Raw genomic sequence first — 22,771 nt, forward strand, 5'->3', positions numbered from 1 at the left:
GCAATGTTATAAGAGGTAATTTACAAACAATTAATAATTTCCTAGGAGGAATTGGTGGATAGTTGAATGAATCAGCAATTACTAACAGGTGGAAATCATTTTTGTGTGTTCACCTAGAAAGGAACTGAATTCAGTTAATGTTCTGAATTATCCCTGTTCTTCCCCCACATTAATGATGAAAGGGTGAATTGTTTTATGCCCAAAAAATTTTCAAGAAGGATTTTTGGGATCCAAAATAAGAATAAGATTATAGTGTACCCAGATTTCCCATTCAATGGAGAGTAATCACTAGACAAGAAGACATACAATTTGCTTACGATGACTTCGTGACAGTTTCATTTTTCTGCATTTGAGTTTTACATGTAAATGGCTAGCACATGCTCCAGATGCCTGTCTCTGAGAATGAAATGAATGTAAGAGAATAAAAGTTGGTTCTCAAGGAAAATACTAAGGATATGGAGCTTTGTGCCACTATTGAGGAGTTACTGTAAATTACACAGGAATTCCTTTCTATTCTAAATGCCAAACCAGCCTCCAAGTTTTCCTTCAAGGAGACAGGAGTCATTTGTTTTGTTAAAGGAAAAATGTGCATATAGATTTCACCTTTACTTAAGTGTAGTTAGTTATCATTTAAATGTACACCAAAGCTATTACATTGTCTGAGCTTCTTTCCCATTTATTTTTTATTGGTTATTTATATATTCATGTGTTTAACATTTGTTTCTTTGTTTTTATTGTTTGTTTTTGTTTTTCAAAAGCTCAGCAAGTTTTCTAATATTAAGGTATAATCTCAGTCCTAATCTTTTATTTTTTATTGAAGTAAATCAATTTCCCAGGAACTTCTGTTCACTGGCATGGTGGTATGTTTATTCGTAGTTACCTAATTACACTATGCTGACATTTACATTGGTTTATTTATTGTTTTCAATATGTAGTAATTTTCTACATTAATTTTTAAATAACAAAAGTAAGAGCAAAGTAAGCATGACATTCAAGATTCCTGCCAGAAACAATTAACAAGCACATTTTTGGAAATCTATTTCAGCCTAAGCCAATTATATAAACAAGTTACATTTACTGGTAAACTGCATTCCCACACTGTTTTTTTTTTTTCTAAACACTTTTACAGTTTAATGATACTTTCTAGTATTTTTTGGATGATGCCAAAGGTGACATCAGTCTATTGCTCACTGACAAATTCTCTGATTGACAAAATTATCCAAAAACATTATCTTAGTTCTGACATTGTTCTAAGAAAGAAAATTAGTTTACTGATGCATTATAGGAAATTGTGGCCATGAATGCACTTTGAGATATCTTTTGGGTTTTTTTTTTTTTTTTTGAGATATCTTTTAAATCTACCTATTCCACATGGCCAGGTTTTAATACTCTAATGATCATAGCTCTCCTGTTAAGTTTAACCTTCAGTTCTAGATCTGTCAGGTGTCAGGGCCCACCTTTATTATTTTGGATCATGTCTTTTGAATTCAGCTACAATACACCAATATGTTGTGTGACATATGTCATGTGCTAGATTATATTCTTGGAAACATTTCTACTTATTTAATCAATATTTATACTTTATGTTCACTCTTTCAATTGCACATATACTGAAATCAAAACAATACAGAAGATTAGCATGACCCCTGCACAATGAATGCAAGCAAGTTCATGAAATGTTTTATATTTTTAGACAGCTTACCTTAAATTCAAATATCTTGATGTTTATATAAACATATTCTTTAAAGAAATAAATATTGTCTTTACCATGTTATGGTGGTTTGATTCAGGTATCCCCACTAAACTTAGGTGTTCTGGATGCTAGGTTCCTAGTTGATGGAAACTGGCAATTAAAGCCTCCTGGAGGGAGTGTATTGTTGGAGTGTGCTTTTGGGTGTTGTAGCCAGTTTCCCCATGCCAGTGTTTGGCACACTCTCCTATTGCTATGGTCCACCTTATGTTGGCCAGGGGGTGAAGGCCACCCTCTGCTCATGCCATCGTTTTCCCCTGCCATTGTGGAGCTTCCCCTCAAGTCTATAAACCAAAAGAACCTTTTTTTTTTTTTCCCCAAAAACTGATCTTGGTCAGTGATTTCTGCCAGCAATCCAAATCTGATTGCAACAGTAATGTTGGTACAAGAGGAGTGGAATTGCTGTTAGACATGTGAATGTGGGGCATTGGCCTTTTGGAACTGATTTTCAAAAGGAATGTGGAAGGATATGAAACCTTGGCTTAACTGACACCTTGCAGTGCTGTTAGTACAGCTTGATGAATGATTCTGGTCAAAGTTGAAAGACCTGAATGATGGACTGTGAGGTTTGGCTTATGAGGGTGAGAAAGAGCTTTGCTTGGACTGAACTAGAAACATTTTGTGTGACAGGCTTGCTGTTATGTCTGTGTCCTGAGAATTCATACAGGTTTGCATTGTGTAGAAATGGACTGGTGTGAGCAGAGGAATAGGACACAGAAAAAATTAAATCTTTGGTTGAAACTGCTACCAGTTCCACTGCAATTGAGAGATAAATGAGAAATTACAAACACTGAGATTGGTCCAGCTGACCCGAACTGGGGCAACAGAAAGAATGTAGTCTCTTTTGGAGGGGCCTGAGTGCTCAAGGAGTGTGCTGTTCTTCAAAGTCTGCTTTATTTCCCCTATGGACTAATAAATTGCACCCTACTTAGTACTACTGAGTATAAGAAATGCAGGAAAGAGAGGGTCATTGTGTTTGCAACACAGTCTTGTGTTTTTGAAACAGCCATGGGCAGTGTGAAGCAGGTTTGCTGGATGCTTGCATGGAGACCTGATGGAGCTGTAGGGATGAATCATGGCTTGCAGTGGAGATGCCAGGACCACAAGATGGTTGCCAAGAAGAGCTGCTGGCTTTGGATGAAGTTTTCTAGGACTGTGAATAGACTAACTGGAGGGGCAGAATTGAAATAGCAGATACTTTTTGCTGGTTGGAATATTGGACTTGGAGATTTGTCACTGACTAGATTTGTTGGACTTGAAGCTACTGTTTCATGTTTTCTCTGGTTGTTTTAAATCTTCTATTGGCTGAATATTTCTTTGATATGGCAAATTCCATCTTTTGCAGTGTGAATGTTTATTCTGTGTCATTATATATTTTGGGGGGATGCTGTGGTACTATAATTCAGTTAAAAGATCTTGGACTACAATGATTTATGAAAATCATTGGAATTGATTAGAAACTATGGGGACTTTTAAAGTTGGATGAATGCATTGCATTTCACAGCATGTATGGTTTTCAGTTTATAGGAGCCAGAGGTGGTATGTTGTGGTTTGATTCAGGTGTCCCCCACAAACTTAGGTGTTCAGGATGCTAGGTTCCCAGCTGATGAAAATTGGAAATTAAAGCCTCCTGGAAGAGTGTATGGTTGGGGGCAGGCTTATGGGTATTATAGCCAGTTTCCCCATGCCAGTGTTTGGCACACTCTATTGTTGCTATAGTCCACCTTATGTTGGCCAAAGGTGATGTCCACCCTCTTCTCATGCCAGTATTTTCCCTTGCTATGATGGAACTTCTCCTTGAATCAGTAAGCCAAAACATAACCCCTTTTCCCAAAAGCTGCTCTTGGTCAAGTGATTTCTACCAGCAATGTGAACTTAAATTTAATGCATGTACTAGAATTTAGTTAAAGCATTTAGCATCTTATATGAGAAAAATAAGATTCTGTAATTGTATTGTTTATACTTTTTTAAGTGGTAAAACAAGGTTTTCAATGCAAGATTTGATATTCAGAGTCCACCAATGTGTTTTGCTCTCTACACACAGAGTCACTCACCTCTTCTACAATGTTTCCTCAAGAATATGAAAGCAGGGCACTTTGGGATATATAATATGGGCTCATTTATCCAGAGATGGAATAAAAAAGTAAGTAAGAAAGAAAAACAGTGGCCTTTGGTGACTCATTATTTTCTAAATTAAGATTGTTCAAAGCAGGCCATTTTCAAGTATAGTTTGTTATGTAACTAAACTGCAATAGTGAAAAGAACGTATATGTTGTGAGACACAAAAAGATAAACTATACCTGGCACTTCAGCCATGCCCCAGGTCAAACCTCAGAGGCAATGGGGAGATGCGCAAGAATGCAGCTTCCCTGGTGAGCTGCACAATCAGCGCCAGAGTGAAGGAGGCAGACGTTAAGGACACTCAACAACTACCAAAGCAGAGATCCAGAGGTTCCTAAGAGCTCCTCACAGAAATAGACTTAAAATACACCCAACAGGGCTCAGAGAATTTGGCAGAAGAGGGGGTGAAAAAATTGTAAAAGCCACAGGTTGGAACATCATGCCCATAGGCATTACCTCTCCATAACAACTGCCTGCTGTTCCCACAATGCATAATCCACATTTCCATGCAGAATACCTGCAACCTCAAAGAGGAGGACCCCCAGCAGAATGGGGGTAGGGCCAAGGGAAAGGATGGTATCAGTGTATGATGCATCTATACTAAGTATGTTCATAGTAAATAATTTTTTTAAAAAAAAGAACACTAAGCATGAAAACAATGTGGAAAAAAAAAAAAAGAATCCCTTGTTCACAATACTATGCTTGAATTCAAGCTCCTGAGGTTTCACTGCCATTTCATCATGTGTGGTAGTATTAATTTTAGGATTTATTAAAACACTTGGGATTTTTTTCTGAATGTTCATTTGCCAAGTTGTATTTCTTTGATTTTGCTCATTTATAACAGATCTTTTAAAAATCAAGGTGTAAGAGTATTCCTGTTAAATTACTCATTGTTCTATGCTATTTGAGACAATGAATGTCTGATATTATTTATGACATATAATCCATTCAATAGAATTTTTCATTATGAAAGTTTACTTACATGAACTGCTACTATTGTAAATATAGTATATCCTCAAAAACCCCTTCTGTATAAATATATACCAATAGTCTTAAATATCAACCTAAGGAAAACATTCTTTCTCTCCTGCTCTCCCCCATTGTCCTGTGGACTGGATTGACATGTATGTGTGGGTACACCCAACTTTTTACATGGGTTCTGTGGAGAAGTCCTCATACTTAAGTAGCAAGTGTTCTTGACCAGTGAGCCACCTTCCCAGTCCCAGATAAAAGTGTTTCTGTGTATGATATAGTTACATATCAAGATTACTCTACAGAACTGAAACATAATGAAAATCAAATAATGGAGAAGTATTATGAGATTGTACTTTCCAAACAAACAAACAAAAATACTGGCATATTAGATAGCATTCCCATGGTATTAGGTTGAAAACTGGTGACATTTTACAGAAGCAAGATCAGTCTTATCAGTTGATAGATCTCATATCCATCTGTTTTGTGACATGATTATAAATGCTTAGTTCTCACATATGAATATGATCTTAATATTTTAGAAAAATATATTTGTTGAAAGTTTACTATGCATTGAGCTCTATGGTAAATTCTCTCAATGATCTCATTACTACCCTAGGCAAACCCTGATAGTGAGCATTTTACTATCTCTTTTTAATGGCTGCAGAAACTAAAGACTCAAAAAAATAAGTCACTTGTCCACAGTGCCAGGCAGTAGACACACTGAAATTGAACTCAGGCCACTAAGAATTCAGTGCCAAATCCTGAAACTAATTTCTCATTGCCCGTTGAGTTCTCTGTTAGTTGTGAAGTCAGCCTGCATCCTTCCACTCAGACGCTGCTTGGAACTACTATTACGAAACTTCAGTGAGAGCCAGCTGTGGTTGGTAGAGGAAGGCAGGATTGTTAATGGGTCCTACATGCTTGTTTTAAGATAGATTCTCATGAAGCAGATAGTGATATGAGGGCCTTAATGGGAGAATATTTGAAATGAAAAGGAGTCAAGGAGTGAAAAGTATAGAAAATAAATTGAAGTATTGATTACCTGAGCATGTGAATCAATTCAGACAGTCTTAACCTCAGTCTGATCTTACAGGTTAGTGCAGAATGTAAAGGAGCCTTTTAGGTTTGAGGCAAGAAAGAGAGACTTTCATACTACTACACTTGTTACTTACCAGCAAAGTAAAGTCTGCTTTAAGATTCAAACTCATAAAGTCACAAAGAGATGCCAAACTCAGAAGCAAAGTGTGAAAAAGAAGGCTCAAAAAGTAGTAACATTCAAGGGGGGATGTTTAGGACCACTTGTCATTCACTGGTTGAGGATCTTCCCATCCCAGCTTGAATTCTTATATTAACACACAGGTCGTGAGAGATGTACCAGTATTAGTAAAGACTGAAATAAAATGATCATTTTCATGTAGATATCAATATATTGTTAATTTCGCTTGCTACATTGCATGTTAATACACCCAGTCCTTCATCAGCTAGTGAATATAAATGTCTTATCCATGATAATCTCTTCTTCATCTGTTAAGAATGTGGGATTGGGCTGAAGAGCTGGCTCATCAGTTAAAGGAAGTTGCATGCAAATCCTGATAGGCTGGGTTCAATTTCCCACTACCAAATGCACAAAGTGGTGCATGCATGTGGAGTTTATCTGCAGTGGCAAGAGACCCAGACATACCCATTCATATCCTCCCTCTCTCTCTCTCTCTCTCTCTCTCTCTGTCTCTGTCTCTCTCTTTCCTTGCAAATAAGGGAAAATGTCAAAAAGAACATAGGATCTACTTTTCAAATGTTCCCTAACATCTCTGCCTCTGTTCATGTACAATCATTTCATTCTTCTCAATTTCAAAACCAATGTTGTTTTGTAAGGTCTTGTTGCAGTCAGTTCCTCATTCCTGGGCCAAACTAATCAGATACATCTTATGTGAAAAAGGGTTTTATAACAGGCTTACAGAATCCAGGGGAGCATACTCAATGGTGGAAGAAGCTGCTTATGTCCATTAGATCAGTAGCAAAGAAACACCACCAAATATCCAACAGTACCAGCAAGCAAGACCAACAGGAGCTAAATCTGCTTTGAATATACCTTAGGGCTGTATTCAGATCCTTCCCAAACACAACTTTGCTGGACGTCAAAATCTTTCCCCCAGTGACATTCCCTTCTGTAGCAGGGATCTGTCTACTGCGGACTGAAGTTGCAATCTCAATTTTAATAAAACATCTGAGTCTATGTGGCTATGCATTTAAACCTCAAGCCACTATAGTTCTCCTGTGAGGTCTTCAGGATGGGTGGTGTGTTTATTGCATGCCAGCAGAGCCCAGGCTGTTATTACCTTATTTGCCTTCTTCCCTTGCTCTTTTCAGGTAATTATATCACTGCCACTACTCTGACTGTTACTGCTAAGAATAAAGCATCTCCAGATGGACACAGGAGGTGATACCTCTGCGAGAGTGCCTCCTTGGCTCAGGATATTTCTGTTTAAGTAAGGCTCTCCTGCTTAGAAAACTAATATTCTGCTAGAATGCATAATACATTTGTTTCCCTCATGACGCCTTAGCTCAGGAAAACCAAAGACCCCTCTGGATGTCTGACTTGTTGTCTCTGAATATTATCTTGTAATAAAATAATGTTCTTGTTTAATTTAGCAAAAACTATTATTACATTATGATTCCTAACATCATGACATTTTTACTTAAAATCAATATTGGGATTTGTTACATTATTTATAATAAATATCAATATATCTATCTATCTATCTATCTATCTATCTATCTATCTATCAATTTGTGTTCCTATGCTATATGGTGTTAATTAGGGAGTTTTACTTATCTCCTAATTGTAGATGGTAGAATTCAGTAGCAGACAGAATTAGTAATTTACCAATGGATTACTTTCTTGGGGATTTTGTAACAAAATACTACAACCTATATTTCTCAAAAGAGCATAAATCTATTCTTCCAGAGTAGCACAGTGTATTTCATGTCTGGACGATAGCCTTGGTGACAACTGATGGATGTTACTGTGTCCACCTGTTTTCACATGCGAGTCTTTCCTGTGTCCTCCTGTCTTTACACATCATCATTTTGTCTGAAGAACAGATAAATTGGGCAAGGGACCCTAACCTAATTCCTACATGATTGTCACTTTATGTGAATCAATTATGGGTGCAACTCCCATGTTTCTAATTAAAAGTACATTCTGGGACTTCCGGTTAAGATGGCGGCGTAGGTACCACGCCAAAGCAGCCTAGGGGGGGAAAAGACCAAAAAAACTCAGCAGAATACACACTTTTACTAAAAAGTGAGGTGTATAGGAAATTGAGGCGGCAGCGGAGAAGTGGAAGAGTTATAGGGCATCCAGAGCCTGCACAGGCGGGAAGGGCGGCTCCGGCAACTCGGCCAATCGCCGCAACCGCGGCGCAGCAGAAAGCCTCCAGACTCTCGGCTCGAGCCGCAGGAGAAGCCAGGTGCGGAATTTTCCCCTCGCACCGCGCTCTCCGCAACTCTGGAAACGTGAGGGGAGAGCGGCAGACAACCAGAGCAGACGCGGCTCCCTCCCCTCCCATACCCCAACGCCTGAACCCAGCTCCAGCGAACACAGCAGCGGCCCGGGACCAGCCACGCCAACTTGGGCTGACGGTGGGACCCAAGCAGGAGCAGAGTTCGGCAGCAACTTCAGTGGCTCCAACACCGGTACCAGCGGCCCCAGCAGCAGCGGACCCAGGAGCGGCAGCGGCGGCAGATCCCGCAGCAGCAGCTTCGGGGGGAGCAGCGGCGGTGGACACGGCAGCGGCAGCTTCAGCAGCGGTGGTGGCTCCGGTGGTGGCAGCTACAACATCAGCAGAGGCAGCAGCAGCGGCTCGGTTTGCCCTGTAGGAAAAGCAAGTGCCCAGCTCCAGAAATCAGAACAGCAGCCCGATGACCCAGGCAGCAACTTGACTGAGACCAAAATCACCCAAGGTAACTGGGATTGCACCAGGGAAGGGTCTCACTTGGTCACAAGCTGACTTGGATACCTCAACAAACCAGAAATCTAAACCTCTTTGTTGATAGAGGATCTGGCCATTATAATAACTACTCTTGCATACATACTCGGGGCTGTTTTTGATTGAATGTGTACAGTGTTTAGTTAAATTTTAGAATCTACCTGTATTTTATTCCACTCAGCCTGCTTGAATACTCCTATAGCAGGGAAACTGAACCCCTAAGAACATCTTTGTAGATACTCTGAGAGTCTTAAGAGCCACACCTAATACCTTAAGGTCCTACCCTGAAAATATATTACATCAAATCAATTGATACACCTAAGAATACACAGCTAGCTAGAAAATCCAAGCATTAACTTAATCCAAGATGCAAAAATATATACATTATAACACAAGAAACACTAAAAAGCAAGATGATATAAATCCACCTAAAAGTATTAATGCATCAGAAATGTCCTCCAGTGAGAAAGAGTTAGAGGAAATACCTGAGAAAGAGTTCAAAAGAATAATTATAAATATGTTCAAAGAGGTCAAAGAACACATGAAAACAATCAAGGAAGAAATAAAAGAGGAAATCAAAGAGGAAATCAAAGGAATCAAAGAAGAGGCAGGACACCAATTTAATGAAATAAAGAAGGCAATACAAGACATAAATAGGGAAATAGAAATAATAAAGAAAAACCAGTCAGAATTACTAGCAATGAAGAACACAGTTAATGAAATAAAAAACTCTGTAGAAAATCTCACCAGTAGGATGGATGAGGGAAGGACAGAATATCTAAGCTAGAAGACCAGGTGGCAGACCTAATGCAGTCCAACAAAGAGAAAGACAAACTTATAGAAAAGTATGAGTGGGAATTTCAAGATATTCGGGACACTATGAAAAGATCCAATATAAGAATTCAGGGCATAGTAGAAGGAGAAGAAATCCACTCCAGAGGCATAGTAGGCATCTTCAACAAAATCATAGAGGAAAATTTCCCCCAAATTGGGAAAGAGGTGCCAATACAGATACAGGAAGCCTTTAGAACCCCAGCCAGACAAAACCCAGAAAGAACCTCTCCTCGCCACATTATAATCAAACTTCCAAACACACAAACCAAAGAAAAAATATTGAAAGCAGTTAGAGAGAAAAATCAAGTTACCTACAAAAGCAAGCCCATCAGGATTACAGCAGATTATTCAACACAAACTTTTAAAGCCAGAAGGGCTTGGAGTGATATATTCCAAGTTCTGAAAGATAACAACTGTCAACCAAGGTTACTTTATCCTGCAAAGTTATCCATTCAAATAGATGGAGAAATAAAGACATTCCATGACAAAAGCAGGTTAAAGGAGTATTTGAAGACAAAACCAGCTCTACAGAAAATACTTGATAGAATCCTCCATGCTGAACAAAAGGAAAAGCACACATATAAGGAACCTAGAAAAAACCAGCTATACTCAAATACCAGTTAACAGAAGAGAGCACAGGGAGAACCAGTAACACACACACACACACACACACACAAAAATGGCAAACATAAATACACACCTTTCAATAATATCTCTTAATATCAACGGTCTCAATGCCCCAATGAAAAGACATAGATTTGCAGACTGGATTAAAAAGCAGGATCCTACAATTTGTTGTCTCCAAGAAACTCACCTTTCTACAAAGGATAGACATTATCTTAGGGTGAAAGGTTGGAAGACGGTGTTTCAAGCAAATGGGCCTAGAAAACAAGCAGGGGTTGCTATCCTAATATCAGACAGGGTAGACTTTAGACCGACGTTAGTCAAGAAAGATAAGGAAGGTCACTTTATATTGATTAAGGGCACACTCCAACAGGAGGACAATACAATCCTAAACATATACGCACCTAACATGGGGGCTCCCAAATTCGTCAAACAAACACTATTAGAACTAAGGTCACAGATAACACCAAACACAGTGGAGGTAGGTGACTTAACACCCCACTCTCATCAACTGACAGGTCATCCTGGGAAAAAATAAGCAGAGAGGCATCTGGACTAAATGAGGTCATAGAAGGAATGGACTTAACAGATATATACAGGACATTTCAACCAAAGGCTGCAGAATATACATTCTTTTCAGCAGCACATGGAACATTCTCTAAAATAGACCATATATTAGGACACAAAGCAAATCTTAACAAATTCAGGAAAATTGAAATAATTCCTTGCATTCTATCTGACCACAATGGAATTAAACTACTAATCAGTAGCAAGAAAGGCTATAGAGCATACACAAAATCATGGAAACTAAACAATACACTACTTAATGATGAGTGGGTCAATGAAGAAATCAAAAAGGAAATCAAAAAATTTATAGAGTCAAATGATAATGAGAACACAACATGCCAAAATCTCTCGGACACAATGAAGGCAGTTCTAAGAGGTAAATTTATAGCCTTAAGTGCCTATATTAAGAAATTAGAAAGGTCGCAAGTAAACGACCTAATGCTTCGCCTTAAAGCCTTGGAAAAAGAAGAACAAGGCAAACCAAAAATTAGTAGATGGGAAGTAATAATAAAGATTAGGGCAGAAATTAATGAAATAGAAACAAAAAGAACAATCCAAAGAATTAATGAAACAAAGAGTTGGTTCTTTGAAAGGATAAACAAGATTGATAAACCCTTAGCAAATCTGACCAAAAGAAAGAGAGAAGAGACACAAATTATTAAAATCAGAGATGAACAAGGTAACATCACAACAGATTCCAGAGAAATTCAAAAAATTATAGGGACATACTATAAAAGCATATACTCCACAAAGTATGAAAATGTGAAAGAAATGGATGATTTCCTTGATCTATATGACCTACCTAAATTAAATCAAAATGAGATTAATCACTTAAATAGACCTATAACAAACATGGAGATCCGAACAGTTATCAATAATCTCCCAACTAAAAAAAGCCCAGGCCCGGATGGATTCACTGCTGAATTTTACCAGACTTTTAAGGAAGAGCTAACACCATTGCTTCTTAAGCTTTTCCAGGAAATAGAAAAAGAAGGAATTCTACCAAACTCTTTCTATGAGGCCAGCATCACCCTGATACCAAAACCAGGCAAAGATAGAACAAAAAAAGAAAATTACAGACCAATCTCCCTCATGAACATAGATGCAAAAATTCTCAACAAAATATTGGCAAACAGAATACAAGAGTATATCAAAAAGATCATTCACCCTGACCAAGTAGGCTTTATCCCAGAGATGCAGGTATGGTTCAACATACGCAAAACTATAAATGTAATACATTACATAAACGGGTTGAAGGACAAAAATCACATGATCATCTCATTAGATGCAGAGAAAGCATTTGACAAAATCCAACATACCTTCATGATAAAAGTCCTACAGAGACTGGGAATAGAAGGGACATATCTCAATATAATAAAGGCTATTTATGACAAGCCTACAGCCAACATATTACTAAATGGGGAAAATCTGGAAGCTTTTCCACTAAAATCAGGAACAAGACAAGGGTGTCTACTGTCCCCACTACTATTTAATATAGTTTTGGAAGTCTTAGCCATAGCAATAAGGCAAGAGACACACATAAAAGGAATACAAATTGGAAAGGAAGAAATCAAGTTAACATTATTTGCAGATGACATGATTCTATACATAAAGGACCCTAAATACTCTACTAGCAAGCTGTTAGAGCTGATCAAAACCTATAGCAATGTAGCAGGATACAAAATAAATACACAGAAATCAGTAGCCTTCATATATGCTAACAACAAACACACAGAGGATGAAATCAGAGAATCACTCCCATTCACAATTGCATCTAAAAAAATAAAATACCTTGGAATAAACCTAACCAAGGAAGTAAAGAACTTATACAATGAGAACTTTAAAACACTCAAGCGAGAAATTGCAGAAGACACTAGAAAGTGGAGAAACATCCCTTGTTCCTGGATTGGAAGAATCAATATCGTGAAAATGGCAATCTTACCAAAAGCAATCTACACATTTAATGCAATCCCTATCAAAATTCCAAAGGCTTTCTTCATGGAAATAGAAAAAAACAATCCAAAAATTCATTTGGAATCACAAAAAACCTCGAATATCTAAAATAATACTGAGCAACAAAAAAGAGGCTGGTGGTATCACCATACCTGATTTTAACCTATACTACAGAGCCATAGTAACAAAAACAGCATGGTACTGGCACAAAAACAGACATGTAGATCAGTGGAACAGAATAGAGGACCCAGATGTAAGCCCAAGTAGTTATAGCCACCTGATATTTGATAAAAATGCCAAAAATACCCATTGGAGAAGAGACAGCCTCTTCAGCAAATGGTGTTTTGAAAACTGGATAAATATCTGCAGAAGGATGAAAATAGATTCTTCTCTCTCGCCATGCACAAGAATTAAGTCCAAATGGATTAAAGACCTTAACATCAGACCGGAAACTTTGAAACTGCTAGAGGAAAAAGTAGGGGAAACCCTTCAACATATTGGTCTTGGCAATGATTTTCTGAATACAACCCCAATTGCTCAGGCAATAAAACCACAGATTAACCACTGGGACCTAATGAAATTACAAAGATTTTGCACCGCAAAGGACACAGTGAAAAAAGCAAAGAGGCAACCTACAGAATGGGAAAAAATTTTCGCCAGCTACATATCTGATAGAGGATTAATATCTTGGATATACAAAGAACTCAAAAAGTTAAATAATAAGGAATCAAACAAGCCAATCAAAAAATGGTCTAAGGAGCTAAATAGAGAGTTCTCAAAGGAAGAAATACGAATGGCATATAAGCATCTAAAAAAATGTTCTACGTCACTAGTCATCAGGGAAATGCAGATTAAAACTACATTGAGATTCCATCTCACTCCTGTCAGATTGGCCACCATCATGAAAACAAATGATTATAAATGTTGGCGGGGATGTGGAAAAAAAGGAACCCTTCTGCACTGCTGGTGGGAATGCAATCTGGTCCAGCCATTGTGGAAAACAGTGTGGAGGTTCCTAAAGCAGCTAGAGATTGATCTACCATATGACCCAGCTATAGCGCTCCTAGGCATATATCCAAAGGACTCATCTCATTTCCTTAGAAGTACATGCTCAACCATGTTTATTGCTGCTCAATTTATAATAGCTGGGAAATGGAACCAGCCTAGATGTCCCTCAACAGATGAGTGGATAATGAAGATGTGGTACATTTATACAATGGAGTTCTACTCAGCGGTAAAGAAAAATGAAGTTATGAAATTTGCAGAAAAATGGATGGACCTGGAAACTATTATACTAAGTCAGGTAACCCAGGCCCAGAAAGCCAAGTGCCACATGTTCTCTCTCATATGTGGATCCTAGCTACAGATGACTGGGCTTTTGTGTGTGAATGAAAATACTTAGTAGCAGAGGCCAGTAAGTTGAAAAGGAGACATAAAGGGTGGAGAAAGGAAGGGAGGAGGATACTTAATAGGTTGATATTGTATATATGTAATTACAATGATTGTAATGGGGAGGTAATATGATGGAGAATGGAATTTCAAACGGGAAAGTGTGGGGGTGGGGAGGGAGGGAATTACCATGGGATATATTTTATAATCATGGAAAATGTTAATAAAAAAAAATTAAAAAAAAAGTACATTCTGAAGGACTGAGAATTAGGACCTCAACATATATTCTTTTGAGAGGACACAGCTCAACCCATAATAGTAGTTTATAACCAAACAAATTTTGTTTAATACCAGATTCAGTGTCTTTATCTAATTTTTCTATATAAAGAAGATAATTCTGATACATAGACTAAAACTATGAAGCAAAGGAAAATGAAGCAAACTTTTCCCTCCAGCTTCATTTTAGGTAAGTGCTTGCCCACTGAACTTTCACTCAGCCCTCTGTCCTTCAGATAGAAGACAGGAAGAACAAAGAAGAATTACACTATAATCATTATTGCTATCTTAGGTACAAAGTAGCTTGTTGAGCAAATTTTGAGAAATAAGTAAGTTATTTTTTTCTAAGTATGAAATTTATTTTCGTGAATTTGAAGTAGAAGCTGACCTGAGTGGAAGAAATTGGTGGTACATAATTTTAAAAGGAGGGATATTTATTAACCTGAAATATTCCATAAATGCATTCACAATTTTGGTTTTCTTGAGGCTTGAATGTATATGGTGGGAAGGGTAATTTGGAAAAAAAATCTCTGAAAGTTGAGAATATGGGAGTAAATATATAATTTGACAAAAAAGTAGGAACTGGAAACACAATTGTTTCTTTTTAAAAAATAGTTTTTAATTTTTATTTATTTGCAAGCAGAGAGATAGATACAGAGGAGACAGACAGAGAGATAATAGGCATGCCAGGGCCTCTAGAAACTGCTTATGTGGATACTGGGGAATCAAAACTGGGTCCTTTGGCTTCACAGGCAAGTATCTTAGCCATTAAGCCATCTCTCCAGCCCTACAATTGCTTCTTAAGTAATAAAAATATAATCCCTACAATTGTAAACTCATTTGTTACTGTAAAAAAAGGGGAAAACTCATAAGGACTACATTAGTGCATTATAAAGAAATTTGCAGTACGTGAGTGAAATGATGTAATTTAGTGACTAGATACATTATTTTGATAGGAGACTAGCTTGATGATTAAACTGAAGGTGGAAAGACTGAGAAGGTGACTTGTGTGTGGCATAGGTGATTAAAATTCCATGCAAATTAGTAAAAGTTGTCTAATGAAGGAATGATTCCCTTTCACAGAAATGGAAAATTCATGGGAACTTAATCACATACTTCTGAATGATAAGGAGTCATTAAAAATCTGAAGGAAGGTCTAAAGAGATGGATCAACCTTTAAGGTGGTTGCCTGAAAAGCTAAAGGACCTTAGTTCGATTCCCCAGGATCCACATAAATCAGATGTGCAAGGTGGAGCATGCATCTGGAGTGTGTTTTCAGTGGCTGGAGGCCCTGGTGTGCCAATTCTCTCTCGCGCTCTCCCCCCCACCTTCTCTCTTACTCTCTCAAATACATAAATAAAATTTTAAAAAATCAGAATGAAAAGTAATACATTTTTTGATACAAATGTTAAAAGCCCAGAATAGAACTGGGAAGGAGATTGCTCAATGGTTAAAGGCACTTACTTGTGAAGGCTACAAGCCTGCGTTTAATTCCTCAGTATCCATTTAAAGCCACATGGATAAAATGGGCATATGTGTCTGGAGTTTATTTGCAGCAGCCAGATGCACTGGTGGGCCATTCTTTCTTTCTCTCTCTCACGCTCTTTCTCTCTCTCTCTCTTTTCTCACTCTCTGTCATAAAAAATAAACAAAAGTATTTTCAAAACTGGGAATATACCAAAACAGTACTAAGAGAAAAGTTTATAGTCCCAAATGACACTATCAAAACCTAGATTTCAAATGTCCAACTGTGAGGTTAATCTTCCCCATCAACTTCACTGTAATTGAGATTATCTAGAAGAAACCTCTTTGCATGTCTGTGAGGATGTTTTCAAAGAGGATAAACTGAGGAAGAAAGGTCCACCTGAATGTTGGTACCCAGCCTGAGATAAAAAGGGGTAAAGGAGGAAGAAAGTTAAACGCAAGTATTCATTTCTTTCTGTTTCCTGTTGTGAATGCATTGTGACCCAGCTGACTCACACCCTCATCATGTCTTTCCATCCTGATGGACTGTATCCCCACAAGCCATGAGTCAAATAAGCTCTTATGTGATAAGTTAATTTTACAGGGTAACTAATATAACCATCTACTGATGCATTTCAAGGGCCTAAAAAAGTAAGAGCAAATACTCCACAATGCAAAAGGAAAAATAATGATTAGGGCAGAAATTAACTGAGTAGAAACCCAGGAAATAATATAACCATCAATAAATAAGAATTAGACTTTTCAAAAGATAAAATTAATAAACCTTGTTTTATTAATGTAAAAATAACAGCTAAATAAAAATAGAGTTGAGAAATATGTGTTGAAATTGATAACTCCAGAAATAGAATAACCTCATGGTTACAAACAATTATATGCAAGCAGATTGAGAAAAGAAAAGCAAATGGATTCATTTTGGATACATATACTCGCTGAAATTGAATGATCAGGATATAAGAACTGAAAATTTCCAAAAAGGAGTGAGATTGCATCTGCCATAACAAGTTTACCAACAAAAAAATGTTCAGGGGCTTCCTTACTACATTCCACAAACTTGTAAGCAAGAACTAATGACAGTTCTCAAACAATCCTGTGAACTAAAACAAAAATTCTTGCCTAACCAATTTTCTGCCTAAATTATTAAATTACATCTTGCTTTTGTTAATAAGGACTTAAGTAATGCAATGTCTTGATAAATCCTTTGTGTTTTACGGAAAGTAAGGAGGATGGAAAAAAAAAAGGCTATTACTGCAGTAAAAGTATAGTCTATTTCTAAAATTTGTATAGCTTATAATCACACAACATAAATCCTTGTTTTAAAGTTAGGATCAGTTACTTACTTAAGAGATTTTTGGTACTACTATGGCAATGATATTTTCATTATTATCCCCTAAACAGTAAAATAACTTTAGTACAAGACATTAATTGTATAATAGTATTGTACTACTTATTGACTATCAACTGAGAAGGTTTAAATCTTCTTAAATCTGAGGAAATCAGGAACCTCTTATTCTCTTCTAATGTTTTATTTTGTCATATGATACATATTAGTTTGAAAACATTTAAGCTCAATTAACAATTGAAAGTATATTGATCATTTGTGGCAATATTCCAAAATTACTTTCATTTCAATTTGTATTTCACATTACTATTATGGTTCACTTCCATCTAATATGTATCTGGTTATATTGATTCTAAAAGTAAAGATGTTCAATACCCTACACAATGAAATGAAGTAGAAACTCAAATTTTCAGAATTCTACAAAATGTGATTGTAAATTTGAATGTTAATATTTTTAGAGCTCAAGTGCTCACATTTACCCCATCATAGTACAAAAGCCCAGAATCATGTAACGTAAAGTCAGTTAATTTAAGATGTTATTTAAGGAAAGAGTTTTAAAGACTCATATTGAATTTAAAATCACAAAATAGCAACTAATACCTTTAAATATCCACTTCCTACTAAAAAGGGCCACTCATGTAATAATCTGGAAGGGAGAGATAAAAATCCAAAATTAAGATTCTATGCAGGAGAAAGCCAAAAGAAAATAAACATATACTCCAAAAGATGCCTTTCTTGGTAGATTATTTTGTGTGCATATATGTGTGGTGTGCATGTATGTATGTCCGTGTTTATGGGCGCACATGTGAGTAGGAACAAGTGGAAGCTCTGTAAAACTTTAGATGTCATTCTTTGGGTATCTATCCACCTTTTTGGAAGAGAAGATCTCTCATTGGTCTGAAGCTGAACATTTAGGCTATACTATGAATTACAGGAAGTATCAAGAAAATCAGAACTTGAACTGACATAGTATCCAAAAATATATAGACACAATGCAAAATAATACAACAGAAAATAAAAATCAAATAAATCTTACAAACAATACTCTCTAGAACCCCTCACTAACTGTGTTACTCAGTGAAAGACAGAACTTCTGACCTGGAAGACAAGACAAAATAAACTGATTTAGAGGCCAAAAAAGTTGCTAAGTTCAGAAAAACCTGTGAACAGAATATGAGAGAAATGTAGGACCAAACAACCAAATTTCTTGATCATGCATATACCAGAAGGAGGAAACATCCAGGCCAGAGAACATATTCAACAAAATTATTGAAGAAAATTTTATCAAAAGAGAGGCCCTTCCAGATACAAGAAGCACACAGAACACCAAATAGACAGGACCAAAGAAGAAACTCTCCAAGGCACATTATATTTAAAGCTTTAAACAATAAAAAATAAAAAGAGAGTGGTAAAAGCAGCAAGAGAGAAACAACTCACTACCTGCACAGGAAATCCCATCATACTTCTGTCAGATTTCTCAATGGAAAACCTTAAAGCCATACGGGCCTGGAATAGAACATTTCAAAGTCTAAAAAACTATGGCTTCCAAACCAAGCTACTCTACCCAGCAAAAGTATCCTTCACAATACATGGCAGAAGGAAAACTTTCCATTAAAATAAAAAATAAACAATTTTGATTATATGAACATAACACCAAACCTACAGAGAATATTTCAGGGAATATTCCACACATAAGAGTCAAATAGTCAATCTCAAGAGAAGATCACAATGACCAAACCTAAACTAGGCTCAGAAAAGTACAAAACACAAGAAAGCACCAAACCACATTAAGCATCCCATTATGGCAGGACTTAAATCAAACCTCACAGTTATAACAATTTAACATTTATGTTAATGTTTTTAACTTACCCATCAAAAGACACAACTTAACAGGGTTGATACAAAAACTACACCCTTCTATATGCTGTCTTCATGAAAGCTACCTCAACACTAAAGAAAGATACATCCTCGGGGTGAAAGGATAGAAAGTCATATTCTAAGCAAATGGAAATAAGAAGCAAGTAGGTGTTGCTATATTGATATATTAATATTAAGAATTAAAAGTAAAAGTAATCAAAATGGAAAAAGAAGGCCACTTCTTACTCATCAAGGGAAGATCCAATATGAAAACATCACAAGCATAAATCTATATGCACCAAACACAGGTGCACCCCAGTTTATTAAACAAAATGTACTTGAAAACAAAAGAGAAAAAACACCAACACCATAATAGTCAGAGACATCAATAGTCTACTACCATTGATAAATAGATCGATCATCCAAGCAGAAAATCAGCAGGGAAGTAATAGAGCTCAACAACACCATAGATCCCATATACCAAATGGACATCTTCAGAAAATTCCACCTCAATTCTACAAAATACACATTCTTCTCAGCAGCCATGAAACCTTCTCCAAAATAGAGCATACATAGGCCATAAAGCATGCCTCGATAAATTCAGGAAAATTGAAGTAACTTCCTAAGTCATATCAGATCTCAATGCCTTAAAGCTAGAAGTTAACAACTAGAGACACATCAGGAAATCCACCTGCTCCTGAACACTGAACAACAAACTTTTAAACAATGAAAGCGGAAAGGAAGAAATGGAAAAAGAAATTGTAAAATTCCTAGAATTTGAATGATCATGAAAACACAATTACCAAACTTATGGGGCACAATGAAGGCAGTCCTAAGGAGAAAACTCATAGCAATAAAAGCCTTCATAACAGGCACACCCTCCTGTTGCTATGGTCCACCTTATCTTGGCCATGGGGTGATGTCTACCCTCTGCTCATCCCATCATTTTCCCTGCCATCATGGAGCTTCCCCCTCAAACCTACTTTTTTCAAAGACCCAAATGTTATTTCAAATTTTCAGCTTCTTTCAGAATCTTCCAGACAATGGACTGCATTGGGAACTGAAGTGAAAAAAAAAAATTGAAGCTGTTAATGTTCCTTGTACACTACTTTCAATGTCATTTTTTAAATGGTTATATGATGAAGATAACATACTAGAAAGTGGGCACATTGTTAAATGTTTAGATTCTTTTTATGACCCATTTTGCATTTCAGATGCATTATGAAAAGTTTTGCTAGTTGAAGACTCAGAAAAATATGAAGTACTCAGCCAGCCAGATAGAGAAGAGTTCCTGTTTTGTCTGTTTAAGCATCTTTGCCTTGGTGGGTCACTTTGTCAGTATGAAGATGTGCTGAAGCCATACCTGTAAACAGCAAAGTTGATCTATAAGGATCTGGTGAGTGTTCAAAAACACTCTCTAACCAAGAACATACAAATTACTTCTTCTGTCTTTAACGTTAAAGCCTATGACTCTGCTGGCATATGATACCCTTAACAAAGGAACATGAGCAGACATTTTCTTATTTTGTTGTGGATTCCATCAGGTGTCACGTTAACATTTCATACCATTGTGATGGCTCAGGGGAAATGCCTTAATGCTGTTTTGCTTTCTCCATGTCCATTTTTTTCTTGTTCATCAGTTTTTCATTTTAGTCCTAATGGATCAACAAATGTTGAATTGGCAGAATGGTTGGCATAAATTGCAGAGGGCCTGCTTAAAGGGGAATAAGGCAAGCATCAAACTATCTCTCTATAAATTAGCCAGGTTTACCCACACAGGACTCAGTAATATAACATATACAAAGCAAGGGTGGAATTTTAACAGAAAAGTCAAAGGAACTAAATATCTATATAGTTTGTATTTATTCTGCTGAGATTCAAGCAAGTTCTTAATTTTCCATGCATTTTATTGTAGAAACTCATTATTTCATTGTAGCATCTCTACCACCAGCTAGTCATATTATTATTTTTTTTTTTTTTGAGGCCAGTCTCACTGTAGCTCAGACTGATCTGGAACTCACTATGTAGCCCCAGGCTGGCCTATAACTTAAAACAATCATCCTACCTCAGCCTCCCAAGTGCTGGGATTAAAGATGTGAGCCACCATGCACTGCTTATGATTTTCAAATCTTTATATTTTATTACAGCAGGTTATATAAGGCCATTTTCATTTTCATGTAACTATATAATGTACTCATTTCCACTCCTCCCTCTCCTAAATTCATGCCATCTATCATATATGATTTTATGTGTCTACAAAAAATCTAGATGCACAAATGTGAGAAAACATGGTATTAATGTTTTTTGTTGTTGTTGTTGTTTTGTTTTTGTTTTTGTTTTTGAGGTAGAATCATGCTCTAGCCCAGGAAGACCTGGAATTCACTATGTAGTCTCAGGATGGCCTTAACTCATGGCGGGCCTACCTGTCCCTTCTGAGTGCTGGGATCAAAGGCATGCACCATCACACCCAGCCTATATTTATCTTTCTTAAAGTCATTTAATTCACTTGATGTGATTATTTCCATTTTATTTGCATTTTCTTGCCAATTACATAACTACATTCTTTTTATGGCTGAGAAAAAAATACCATATATATATATATGAAATCTTTTATACATTTTTTTGTTGATAGACACCTGCATTGGTTCTACAACTTAGCTGTGGTGAATACTGCTTCAATAAATATTGATGTGCAAATAAAAAAGCCTTCATAACAAAGACAGAGATCTCAATTTAATAACCTACTTGTCCATCTAAAAGCATTGGGAAAACAAGAAAAGTCCAACACTAAGAGCACCAAATGGAAAGAAATAATCAACATCAAAGCAAAAATTAATGATTTGGAAACTAAGAAAACAATTTTAAACACTGATGATGTGAAGAGCTGGTTATTTGAACAAAATGAACAAGATTTTAAAACCCCAGGTAAATTTGATCAAGGAATAAAAAAGAGAGAGAAGTCTGAAATCAAAAGGAGAGGTCATAACAGATATCAATGAAATTGAGAGAATAATCAGGGCATACTTCCAATACCTCTACTCTACAAAATTGTATAATCTGGAAGAAATGGATGAATTCCTAGTCACATACCACCTAAAAAGCAAAACTCAGAGCTGGTTAATCTCCTAATCAAACATCCATGGGAGGTGGTAAAAGAAAAACTTTCCATGATAAAAGTCAGCTCTCCAAATATATGAACACAAAGCCAAACCTACAGAGAATATATCAGGGAATTATCCACTCAAAACAAACAAATAACCAATCTCAAGAGCAGAACACAATGAAGAAACCTAGAGAGGCTCAAAAAAGTACAAAGTCCAAGAAAACACCAACCCCCATAAAGCACCACAATATGGCAGGTATTAAATCAAACTTTACAGTTATTACCCTAATCATTAGTGGCCTTAATTCTCCCATTCAGAGACACAAGCTAACAGGGTGAATCAGAAAAAAAAATGGACCCCTCAATCTGCTGTCTTCAAGAACCCCACCTCACCACTAGAGAGGCATGTCCTCAGGGTGAAAGGATGGATAATGATATTATAAGTAAACAAAATAAGAAATAAGCAGGTGTTGGTACACTAATGTCAAATAAAATAGATTTCAAACCAA

General features: G+C 36.7%; 1 non-coding gene and 1 pseudogene across 1 annotated transcript; both read left to right on the plus strand.

Moving 5' to 3' along the window:
* The first annotated feature begins 1,585 nt into the window (after positions 1 to 1,585).
* On the plus strand, positions 1,586 to 1,691 carry LOC123455659. Its single transcript, XR_006634047.1, has one exon. It is a non-coding gene; the product is annotated as a U6 spliceosomal RNA (small nuclear RNA).
* A 2,407-nt stretch (positions 1,692 to 4,098) lies between these two features.
* Positions 4,099 to 20,858, plus strand: LOC101599498 (annotated as a pseudogene).
* The last annotated feature ends 1,913 nt before the right edge of the window (positions 20,859 to 22,771 follow it).

This window comes from Jaculus jaculus, chromosome 17 (genome assembly GCF_020740685.1).
Source record: "Jaculus jaculus isolate mJacJac1 chromosome 17, mJacJac1.mat.Y.cur, whole genome shotgun sequence".
NCBI classification, from domain to species: Eukaryota; Metazoa; Chordata; class Mammalia; order Rodentia; family Dipodidae; genus Jaculus; species Jaculus jaculus.